This window comes from Urocitellus parryii, chromosome 3 (assembly GCF_045843805.1).
Source record: "Urocitellus parryii isolate mUroPar1 chromosome 3, mUroPar1.hap1, whole genome shotgun sequence".
Taxonomy (NCBI): domain Eukaryota; kingdom Metazoa; phylum Chordata; class Mammalia; order Rodentia; family Sciuridae; genus Urocitellus; species Urocitellus parryii.
In genome coordinates, this window is record NC_135533.1 from 73,091,336 (window position 1) to 73,104,842 (window position 13,507).

Sequence of the window (13,507 nt, forward strand, 5' to 3'; positions counted from 1 at the left end):
TTTTATGGGATTAAATAAATGAGGATTTATAAAGTTCTTGTTGCATACTAATAACTCAGTCCTTAATATTTATATTTAATAAATATATTAATTGAATAAGAAAGACACTTTTTATAATAGAAAGAGCCATAAATTGGGCTTGAATAACTTGGATTCTAGTTATTGGTTTCCTGTCTACTAGTATTGGCAAATGATTTGAACACTTTTATTCTGGTTCTTCTGACCAATTCAATGAAAGCAGAATTGATCTTACAGAATCATCAGCAGGATTAAGATATTAAAAGTGAAGGTGTCTTGATAAATTGAAAAAATGTCCTCTATCATATATGATATGATTCTCAATCTTTGCCTTTTTGTAATATTTCTACTTTACCATGTGTTCCACTTTTCCCAAATGAATCATTTGTGCATACAAGATCTTTGAAGGAAAGCCCTTAAAGATAAATATTTGGATGAACATCTAAAACTTTACATAGCACATTTTTTTTCCAAACATCTTCTTAGAGTTAAAAAATAACCTACTACAAAGTAAAAAAAAGGAACACATTTTTATTATGTCCTTATGAGAATTCATAAAAATGAATTATTCTGCCATATAATTATAATACAAATTATAAAAATATGCTTCTATAGTGGGTGCATGAATTCAAGATTCATTGGGACATTTAAATTCGTTATGAAAACAAGACTCAGTAATGTCTCTGTGCTTTGTAATGATCAAAACAGGTATACTTCAAGAGACAATTCTGGTTCTAGAAGTAAAAATCATACAATAACCCATGTTTACTTGACGATAGTCCCACTTGTATTAGGAAAGCTTCACAGTTAACTAGAACCAGAATAAATTGCTGTGTTAATACCAGAAGCAAGGCTGAAGGTACAGCACTCCTTATGGCTGTCTATCAGAAATGTTAAATGTCATAGTGCATAATTTATCAATGCTAATAGCCTTCAGCACAGATCTGAGGGGATTAACCTATACAGCCAAACTATTTATCACATCACGATACATAAAATGTACTTTTAATTAATAAATGGACAATCTATTGCCTTCATGGATGCAGCTGATCAATCCATTTTTATCTTCTGTCTACAGTTTGGGTCCTTTTAATGGGTTTTAATGGGTTTTTCTGTCCACTTGCTCAGCTGAGTTTATGCACTTACTTCCTGGAACAGTTTCTTTATTTTGTGGCATAATCTCACAGCCTCTTTGGTATTTTTCCACAGCAATTTCAGTATGAAAATAATAATGTTTCTTGGTATTTTAAAATGGCATTCATTACTGTTGAGCTGACCTCACTGGCACTAACCTACCTGAAAGTCATAAAATTAGTATAATGCAGTTCCCATCAATATATTAAGTCTATAAAGGTCAGAGTTAATAGTTTACATAAGCAAAGATTTTTAAAAGTGCTGTGGTTCTCTATACTCATGAGAAGTGATGTAAGCAAATACAACAGGAAAACTGTTTTATACAGATGTTACCAAAGGATTTAAGTTATTACTTAACCTATTAAGTCAACTACTGAATTCAATTGTCTATTTACATTTGGAAACAAATCGGATTTAGTAAATTTGATGATACTGACTGATTGCCATTTCCAGATTTACAAATGGGATGTGCATGTTATAGGAGCTGTTTTTTTTTAATTGCACTACAAAATAAGCTATTTTGAAGTTATTGATGGTTTCAGCACTTTAAAGAGTCACGAAAGTTCCTACTTCAAATGTACATTTACTATATATAAGTTTTCTATTTTTTCTTTCAGTTTATTCCTGATATTATTTGAAATTTGTTGTTTTGACTCAGGATTTTTTGAAAACTTATTTTAAACTTTAATGTACACTGTAAGTTTTAGTAAAAGACTGAATAATTAAAAGGCAAGGATTTTTCACTCTGAATAATGATATTAATATAATTACTTATTCCACAAGGAGATTGTTCATCCCCACAGTGCCCTATCATGTCCTTATGCCTTAGCACTCCAATTTTCAAATCCAAATACCAAGCAAGACAGAACATCTTACAATGAACTCCATTTTCCAGATTAATGCACCTGAGAAGCATTTTTCCTTATTTAATATCCCTTACTCATTTCCTCTCCTGTTATAGGGATAGCACAGCTGTTTATCTGGCAATTATCTTTGAATCTATTAGTGAAAATGTCTAAATTAATCATAAAAGACAAGTGCATCAGAGTAACTGTTCCGTGAATACAGGACCTTAGTGTACTCTTTCTATCATTTTCACTGGTTCCGTGTAGCAAGCGTTGGTTTCTTGATCCCATGAACTGTGTATTTATTTCAAGTAGGGAAAAAACCCATTTATTAAGATCTACTCTTTAATTCTAGTAAGCCTACCGTTTACCTCAGAATTCAAATGTTCTTCGTTTCGTCTACAAAATAGTTCTGAACAGCTAACAAAAAGTTTTATAGCTGGAAATTATGGTCAATGTGCATTATCAATTTAAATAACTCATCCAGAAGTTTGACAAAATCAATATTTTGATCAATGATAAGAAAATAGCTTTATTCAATTTAAAGATCATTTTTTCTTTTCTTCTTTCACATATGTGATACAGGCAACTAAAGGCAGGGTTGCAGGGGGGATCAAACATGTAAACTGACAATTAGAGCAATGAAGTAAAAAGTGGAATCAAGAGTATCCCAGAATATGGGTATATGCCCGATTGGGTCACAAATCTATTATTCAACTAAAGAATATTACAATCCAGAAGATAAAATTATGCAAATATAGATAAGATGTGCTTTTTGAATTTTTTTAACGTTCTGAGAATTCAGAGTCTACTGGGGGCAACGGAAATGTAAATTATAGTGGAAATGTAAGTCCTATCATTGTAGCAACACAAAATGAGGAGCTGTTATCCATGCCAGACAAATCTTCATAGAGGGGTGATACTGAATCTTTTACAACTTATAAGGTCATATATGAATTGATATAAAAGGGAAACAACAACAACAAAAAAGACTTATGTCCCCCAAAAGAGGAAGCCTAATGTCCACTTTAGCACTCAGAGAAAGGGAAGGAAATACGTTCTTTGGACATAAGGATTGCTTAGTCCCATATCACTAACAAAAATTGTTTAAGATAAATGGTCTCCAGGCCACTTGAACATTCTTCTCTAGGCTCAGCCCTGGCTGGGATGAGCTGAGAAACAGTTATCATCTGTCCTGTGTACTCAGGATCTCTGAAGTTACAGAGACAGTGAAAGATTAACCACTCATATTTTTACACACATTACCTTGATTCACTGTTTTTTGTTCCTTTTCACTTTGTGATTGTTTTGTTTCTATGCAGTAGGGTTGATTGACAGATGCAGTTGTTCTTGTATTATTAGTGCTCAAGTGTAGCACAGAACAACATGTGGGTGCTAACATGATTTTACTCACACTCCAAGGGGACATGCCTACCTGGACCCGTATGCTGAGGCTCTGAAGACATGTGGCATAACTAATTAATAATGTGTGGAAGAGAAAAGTCGCAGGACAAGGACCCCATATTTACAGGCACTGAAAAAGAATCTGAATGAAGATTTAAGAGACACACTGACTTGGACCCCAGACTGTGCTGTGTCACTTGCTTCTGTTTTATTAAAGCAAATTGCCTAACTTCACTAAATCATTTCCCTTCCAATAAAATGGGAGTAATCATTGTACCTACTTTATAAGGTTTATAGCAATAATCACATGAGATAGAATAGGTGAAGTGTTTATTACAGCACTTAGCACATATTAACACACTGTCAGTATTAACTTGCTATGGGATTAAACGAGATACTGTTTATAAAGTTTTAGCATATTGTAGAACAAAATGATTAATTATTAATTAATACACTTCTCCCAAAGAAAAATTTTTATATTAGTGCACTTGACAAGACTCATTCATTTGTGCTATTCATATTTATTTAGTACCTACTATATTTTCATTCTAAACACTGTGTGAAGTATTGTGACTAAATTTTGCCCGTGATGCCTCTTTTCTTGTAGACATATTGCCTCATGGTTTAAACCAACTTGCATATTATCAATATCATTTCAATGCAGAAATATTAAGCAATGTTGTACATATTATTCTGATATTAAGTCTAATTGTGGGCCTACCAATCCTATTGTACTGAAAATATATTCAACACAAGAACAAATGACTTCAATCTTATGAAATCTATCTCCACAGTAGTCAGCCAGTTGTTTTTTTGCTGGAATGAAGAGTGAAACTGCTAATCTCTTGAATCCTTGAAGGAGATATGGAGGAACCACATTGGATTGTTTCTGCAATTTAAGCAACATCTGGAGATATTTGTTGAAATAGGTGTTAAGAAGTTTCCAGAATCCAAACAAATTCCTCTGCATGTATGTGCCCCTCTTTGGGCACATTCTTCTGAAATTTGCTAGAATTAAAATTTTCTAATTTCTTCAATGCTCATTCGTATATCTGAAGAGGGATACTGAGGCTTTATTTTTTTTCTCACTCTCAAAAGTACTTGATTTAGATAATCAATTGTTGCATGAGAAACAGACAAATGACATAGAGCTTTATTTTAAAATTACCCTTATAATAAATCTGTAAAGACAACATATATCACATGATTATCAGCCCTTATTATAAATACACATTATTTAAAATTATGTTAGCTTAATTGAAGATACAGTACCCTGAAATTTATGTTTCAACTTCCAGAAAAATAAGTTTTAAAAGGAGTATTTCAGAAATAATTTCTTAAGATACGATTTCCTCACAACTAATGATAGCCAGTATTGATATTGACTTTATAAATTCTATTTATTAAGAAGTACTATTTGAATTCTATCAAGAAAAAAATATATATTTCAAAATTTGTTATGCACTGCTTGCAAAAGAATAAATTCAATTATTTCAGAAGAAAATCAGGTACAAAGCAGAAAAGATTCATATGAGTATGTTTCTAATAAAATTATAAATGCTTACATTATTAACTTTAAAGTGTGGATTAAGACTACTAGATGAACCCTTGCTTGTAAATCAATATCAATTAAAAATAATCATGATCAGACAACTAAACCAAAGTCTGTATTGCTGAGAAAAGGGTTTGCCCTAGTGACAGATCATTGCTACAACCTCTCACGCTATTGGGTGATGTTTACCATATGTTCCATGATTGATAGTCGGATTTAATGAGTTCTTACAAGCAATTAAATAATCAAGAGTTCCTGCTGTTACATGGCATAGCTTGATAGAACAGTGACAAATGAGAGAATATCTACAACCTAATCAAAGGGACATATTTCCTTGGGAACAAAATAATATTATCCACCAGTGCAATCAAAGGACAAAAGAACATAGAAAGGACACCAACAGAAAGAGATAAATTATGTCCTCTTTTCATTATTCTGACTACACGGTTTCCATTTATTGAGCCCTATTAAATAAGAAGGAAAATTAGGCTTGTTAAGTATGTTTAATTTATCATATGTTGTTGGATGGTGCATATATATATATCCTTAATCTTCCAGAAAGAGGCTATTGTTAAAACTAACTAGTAGTACAGTGTATTATTTTTCAGCCCTCTTAAGAAAAACATATCAGGAATAAAGATTAACAAGCATGCCCAAAAGTTCAAGTCTACCTTAGGTGGTTTTCCTCAGGGCCTCAATGTTAAATGTTATTCTATTGGCCTCCCTTGGTGCTCAACCCAGGTAAATGTAACACAATTTTGTTTTTGTCATTTCATCTATAAGTGTCACGTTACAATAAAAGGATCCATTGCCTTTGATGATTCTCTACATTTGTATTATTTCTCCGCAGCAATTTTCTATAAATTTCAAATAAAACGTCTCTAAAGTATATAGTATTTCATAATTCCATTTTATTTCCCATATTCTTGCAATGTGTTATTTTTTTACTAAATTCTCATGAATTATGAATTTTTACATCCAATCCTGATACCTCAAGTGGCCTATATTTTATGCTTCCCATGTTTACATTCTTAAAATTTAAGTAAATAAGTAAAATAATAAGAAAATAATGAATGTTTATTATAAATTTCATGCAGGTGTGATATATTTGCTTATTTTGTTATTATTATCTTTGAAGCTTTACCACAAGTCACAGATTTTAAAAGGGGTTAAATCAATCATTTAATCTGGCAAGAAGCAGAGTTGAGATTTGAATCTTTATACTCTAAATGTCGCTCTGTGATAAAGAAAAATACTCTGGAATTAGATATGCCAAATATTGAATGTGGCTCTGTCACTTACTAGCTCTTTGGGCAATTTATTCATATTCTGTGAGCCTTGGTTTCTTCAGCTACAGAGATGATATAAGAAAACTCATCTGAGATATATAAAAAATGGTTAGTAAATATTTTTATTATTTATTAACTTATTCAAATGTGTGTTGGTAATTTTTTGGTGTTGGGAATTGCACCCAAGGACTGTTTTCCTTTGAGCTACATCCCAAGCCCTTTTTGCTTTTTTATTTTCAGACAGGGTCTCACTAATTTGTTAAGGGTCTCACTAAGGTGCTGAGGCTGGCCTCGAACTTGCAATCATCCTGCCTCAGTCACTGGGATTATAGGTGCACACCCTTGTTCCAGGCTGTAATTCCCAGTTTTAATGAGGATGATGCATAGTAAGTAGAAGTGGCAGATTAGGATCCAGATTATCTGGGTTTTTGGATGAGAGTAGGCATAGCACAATGAGAGCAAACAAAACAAAACACAAAAAGTGCAGAAAAGAGTGAAATAGCTGTGTTGATGGAAGGACCAATAAGGTGTGACTTGTTAGCAAAGCTAATCTTGTGGAATCAATAAGCATGGGTCTTGTAAAGAGTGAAATTAATATTGGTTCACACAAAAGAAATCACAAAGACCTGAAGGTGAGTCAGAGTGTGGTAGATGCAGGGAACCTAATTTCAGTTAATTTGGAGCTCAGAGACATTCTCTGGGAATAGTGAATGAGTAAGAAAAAAATAGTGGGATCCTGTGGGGGAAAAAAAAAAGACTAGTAGCATATAGCAAGGAGACTGAAGGCAAAGAGGATAAAAGAGGCAATATAAGGGAATGAAACTGAACAAATCATATTGTTCTATTGTATGCATGTACAAATACTTAATGATAAATCCCACTATTATTTATAATTATAATGTACTGATAACATTTTTAAAATAATAAAAATCATGTAAACACCAACTAAAAAGTTTGCTCTTCCTCTTGAAGTTCATAGGGAGCAAGTGAAAAATGTTAATCACTGGAATGAGGAGGACATCTACAAGGGAGTTGTCCAATTAAAAGTGTCTGGCCTAGTCTCAGCTAGAGATGGTGATAAACCACACAAGTATAGTGATAATGAGATAAGAAATAAATTTAATATTTAAAAAATGCCATCATCCCCATGAAGAATGGATTAGCTGATGGATAATAATATGGTGTTAAGAAAAATAGGAGAAACTGATAATTTGTTTAGCCTTAATTTGCTAAATATGAAAAAACCTCCAGGTAGGAATGCACAATAAGCAATTAGGTAGATGGGTGTCAGCTCAGGAAAGAGAGATGCCTTTTGGTGGACATGAGCATGTAGATGTCATATGAACAAAGGAATAGATGAGCTCATCTATAGAAAGTAGACCTAAGAATGAAAGATGGCTAGTGATGGAAGTCCAAACAATAGATAAGTGTTATGTAAGGGAAAGTTGTAAGGATAAGGAGTAGCAGAGTCATAAGAGCAGAGTCAGAGCAGACTTCCATTGGTTCCTTGGAAGTCAGGGCAACGATGAATTCCAACAAAAGAAAATGTTCAACATTTTTATAAAACACTTGAGACACCTACAACAAATGTTATATTCCACTTTATGAGCCACTTGAAATTCTTTTGTCTTCATCTGTTTCTCAGCATTTCACCATTTGTACCAGGAATAATCTACTTCTCCCAAACTTTATGTGACATAAAGCCTTGTTGTTTCCTATCTGCAATGAGGCATGAGACACCAAAAACCGTGAACTCTCATTTGACCAGTTGGAGAATGGAGCTGCTGAGTTTATTTTTTCCCTTCCTCGTTTTGACAGGGAAATAATAATAAAAATATGAGAGTAAATTGAAAAGTTAGCAAAAATGTTTAATCAACAAAAAATAATGTCATATTTTAAGGAAATTCAAAGTAAAGACTCCCTTGTTTGAATATGAAAGAGGATAAAGATGGAAATGAATTAGGAGATCATGTGGGACTACCAAGGCTAGATTTTTTTCCTTAGGAATTAAGTTAGATAGCTTAATCCAATTGACTTCTTTGCCTGGCCCTCTGCTAATGATCCTCAAAATGTGGTGTCCAGATGTGCCACATCAGCATCATAGGGAAACAGATATAAAATCAAAATTTCAGATTTCCACTCAAAACCCTCTGAATAAATTCTGAGGGGATAGACTAATAATCCATGTTATAGCAAGCTCTTTAATGGATTCTTGTGAATAATAAAGATTAGAGACCACTGCGTTTTTTATTATGATCTGTTTAATTTGGGGTAAGAATAACTAAATTAAATAATAATAGGCCACCTCTTCCATGAACCATGCCCTTTCCTGCCTCTGAATTTCCAGAAACTCTTATATATATATATATATATATATATATATATATATATATATTATTTTTACATTATTAAAACTAAGACAACTTTTTGAAATAGTTTGATACAGTATCAATGTATATAAGAATAGTCATTGTGAATTCTAATCTGTAGGTTTTCAAAAGGAAACCAGGCAACTAAAGGTTATGGTCATCTAGCAGAGTATACAATCACTACCAGGGAAGATCACTAAATGTTTGTTAAGAAAAATGCAACCTAATTTGTGTAAGGGAAAATGTACTGAAATAGTATCAGAAAGTGGGATATTGGACTCACAGAGAAGGAAGAGTAGATGCAATTCTATGACTTTAAAAGGCCTTAGTCAAGATTCTACAGTAAAGGTTATTGATCATATTGAATCAATATGGAATAGAGGGCAACATTTGGTTATAGATAGGAAACAAATATAAAAACCACCAAGTCTCCATTAGGCACATGCCAGTTTTCTAGTATGCTGGTCCTCTTCATCAAAATATCTATTCTGGACTACTTATTCTAATTTTAATTGATGAATCTCTATGGACTTAAAACAGGTATCACTATTTGTTAATCCAAAGGTTGTTCCAAACCTTTTAAGCAATGGAGCAGCCTTTACTCTACCTTGCTTTGTTCTTAAAATGAAAATTTCTTCAGAATACCTCTATGTAAAAATTAAATAAACAAAAGCAGAATTAATCTCTCTGCTTTTAATTTACATCAAGATCTCTTTCCTTACAGATTTCCAAGGTTAGCACAGTGTAATATCATGCTGTGTAGCCACTAAGTTTAATTCTAGGCAACCTCTGAGTTAGAATGTGAGCAGCCTTTCTTTGAATAACTTTAGAGAATATGTTAAAATTTGAGTTTTATCAACATGCAAATATGACAGCACTCATCCTCACTTAATTCAAATAATTTTATAAAATATAGCAAACACTCCCAACATTACTCATTTGTGTTGCATAGTCATTAGTAAATACTATGTTGTGGTTTATTACTTTATTATTTGTTTTCAAATCACAAGATTTTTTTTTCATATCATTTGTTGCAATATCCATTCAATCAGGCCTCTTATAGCATCACAAATAAGAGAATAATATTTTTTTCCAGTGAAATGGACTCATCTTAAATGACTCAGATGCTGTCTTAACATTCCAGAGCATTAAAATACTATCAAAAGATAAGATGGAATGTTCTTATATGGCCAAAATAAGATAAAAAGTGTCCAAACACAAATCCAGGAGTTCTCAATGATGCCACTCAAAAGAAGAAATTTAAAAAAAAAAAATGAAATACCTTAAGGTAGATGTATGGAAGAGTTTCAATAGAGAAAACAGAAGACATTGTAGTCTTTCAAATATATATATTTTGCCTACATTTAGAGAAAAGTAGTTTGTGTAGAAAAGCAGTACAAAAAGATCAACAGCTGGCACTAAAATATGATTGTCCATAGAAGATAAGTGAAAGGTAAAAATACTAAACGTCAGTAGCATTCAAATCTTTGAATCTCTCAGAATCAATAAGTTCACAAAAATTACACACCTCATTAAATTCTACACAGATTGCAAAGCTAGCTATAATGTAGAAACAGGCAGACAGTCTGTCTCAATATTATTACAGGAAGGGTTGGTTAAATTAATAGCTTTGCATTGATTAAAAAATCTTGCATTTTACATGTTCTTAAGTTGATTCCCACCATTACCTTTCAATAACAGAATGAGTCTTTGGAGAAATGTGGTTATATTGAACTACTAAAATACAAAGGTAGGCAAAAGAAGATGTTTACGATATCCTATCATTATTTCCTGTCATAAAATGCTGTCTACCTGAAAAGAAAAGAGGTTTACTTCCATATATTCCTAGCGATTTTTTTAAATGCTTAAAATATTCTTCTGCTAAAAATGTAATTAGTCTGAAATGATAACTAAGCATAAAATATTATTACTCCATTATAATTTTCCTAGGCAAGAAGTCATTTTGTTCAGGTAAAATAGTATCTGACATTGTATGTGATAATGCCACTGGGACATTGACCATTTGTAATCACTCTACCTTAGGAAATGCTCTCTTTCCAGACTAACAGTCAACTGCCTTTCCCTTTATTCAGTTGATTCATTTCCACTTTTGCTTGTTTAGCAAAACATGGTAATTATGTAATTTACCTGGAATAAATTTTATTTTTATTATGGATTCTTATTTGAAATACAATTTGACATCTATTCGGTGTAGTGGAAACCTTGTTTTTTTAATATATATAATTCTTTATTAATTTAGTCTTCTTCCCTTGAAGGTTATCAGTAAATAATTTACTTTGTTTGCCAAGGGTACTGAAACACATGTATTTATTATGTGTGGCTAAGTTCATTTAAATTTCAAAAGGTTTCTTCAATCAAATTAATGAAGAAATGATATTATTAATGATATTGTTATTAGTAACACTGGTCTCATTATTTAGTTCCTTTCATTGATTTCTTCAGTTAAGTATGTTGCCATGTCAAAGTCTTTTTGCAGGTACTGAAGCAGCACTAAATGACATTTCTATTTGATCAGACTGTTCATGTTTTAAGAATATGCTTTATTAAATACCATAAATTAGAATATTATGCAACTGATATATTTTACTTTATATATGTTTATTTAAGCATGTTGTCTATATTAATGCTCATATATGCTTAAACACTTAAAAGGAGTAGTTAAAAATACAACCCCTGAAGTTGAGATTCAATTCAAGTAAAGAACAATCTATGCCAATTAATAATAATATTTTTTTTTAATTGTTGGTCGTTCAAAACATTACATAGTTCTTAATACACCATATTTCACAATTTGATTCAAGTGGGTTATGAACTCCCAATTATACCCCGTATACAGATTGCTGAATCACATCAGTTACCCTTCCATTGATTGACAAATTGCCTTTCTAGTGTCTGATGTATTCTGCTGTCTGTCCTATTCTCTACTATCCCCCCTCCCCTCCCCTCCCCTCCCCTCCCCTCCCCTCCCCTTTTCTCTCTCTACCCCTTCTACTGTAAATCATTTCTTCGATTTGTATTATCTTGTCTTACCCCTCCTTTCCTCTTATATGTCCTTATGTATAATCCTGAGGATCGCCTTCCATTTCCATGCGATTTCCCTTCTCACTCCCTTTCCCTCCCACCTCTCATCCCTGTTTAATGTACATCTTCTTCTCAAGCTCTTCGTCCCTACCCTGTCCTTGTTTACTCCCCTTATATCAAAGGGGTCATTTGGTATTTGTTTTTTAAAGATTGGCTAGCTTCACTTAGCATAATCTGCTCTAATGCCATCCATTTCCCTCCAAATTCTATGATTTTGTCATTTTTTAATGCAGAGTAATACTCCATTGTGTATAAATGCCACATTTTTTTTATCCATTCATCTATTGAAGGGCATCTAGGCTGATTCCACAATCTTGCTATCATGAATTGTGCTGCTATGAACATTGATGTAGCAGTGTCCCTGTAGCATGCTCTTATTAGGTCTTTAGGGAATAGACCGAGAAGGGGAATAGCTGGGTCAAATGGTGGTTCCATTCCCAGCTTTCCAAGAAATCTCCATACTGCTTTCCAAATTGGCTGCACCATTTTGCAGTCCCACCAGCAATGAACAAGAGTGCCCTTTTCCCCGCATCCTCTCCAGCACTTATTGTTGTTTGACTTCCTAATGGCTGCCAATCTTACTGGAGTGAGATGGTATCTTAGGGTAGTTTTGATTTGCATTTCTCTGACTGCTAGAGATGGTGAGCATTTTTTCATGTACTTATTGATTGATTGCATGTCCTCCTCTGAGAAGTGTCTGTTCAGGTCCTTGGCCCATTTATTGATTGGGTTATTTGTAATCTTATTGTCTAATTTTTTGAGTTCTTTGTATATTCTGGTTATTAGGGCTCTATCTGAAGTGTGTGGAGTAAAGATTTGTTCCCAGGATGTAGGCTCCCTGTTTATCTCTCTTATTGTTTCTTTTGCTGAGAAGAAACTTTTTAGTTTGAGTAAGTCCCATTTGTTGATTCTAGTTGTTAACTCTTGCGCTATGGGTGTCCTATTGAGGAATTTGGGGCCCGATCCCACAGTATGTAGATCATAACCAACTTTTTTTTCTATCAGATGCCGTGTCTCTGATTTAATATCAAGCTCCTTGATCCATTTTGAGTTAACTTTTGTGCATGGCGAGAGATAGGGATTCAGATTCATTTTGATGCAAATGGATTTCCAGTTTTCCCAGCACCATTTGTTGAAGATGCTATCCTTCCTCCATTGCATGCTTTTAGCCCCTTTATCAAATATAAGATAGTTGTAGTTTTGTGGATTGGTTACTGTGTCCTCTATTCTGTACCATTGGTCCACCCGCCTGTTTTGGTACCAGTACCATGCTGTTTTTGTAACTATTGCTCTGTAGTATAGTTTGATTTCTGGTATTGCTATACCACCTGATTCACACTTCCTGCTTAGCATTGTTTTTGCTATTCTGGGTCTTTTATTATTCCATATGAATTTCATGATTCTTTTATCTATTTCTACAAGAAATGCTGTTGGGATTTTGATTGGCATTGCATTGAACTTATAGAGAACTTTTGGTAATATCGCCATTTTGATGATGTTGGTTCTGCCTATCCATGAGCAGGGTATATTTTTCCATCTTCTAAGGTCTTCTTCTATATCTTTCTTTAGTGTTCTGTAATTTTCATTGTATAAATCTTTCACCTCTTTTGTTAGGTTGATTCCCAAGTATTTTATTTTGGGGGGGGATATTGTGAACGGAGTAGTTTTCCTCATTTCCGTTTCAGAGGATTTGTCGCTGATATACAGGAATGCCTTTGATTTATTCGTGTTGATCTTATATCCGGCCACTTTGCTGAATTCATTTATTAGCTCTAATAGCTTCTTTGTAGACCC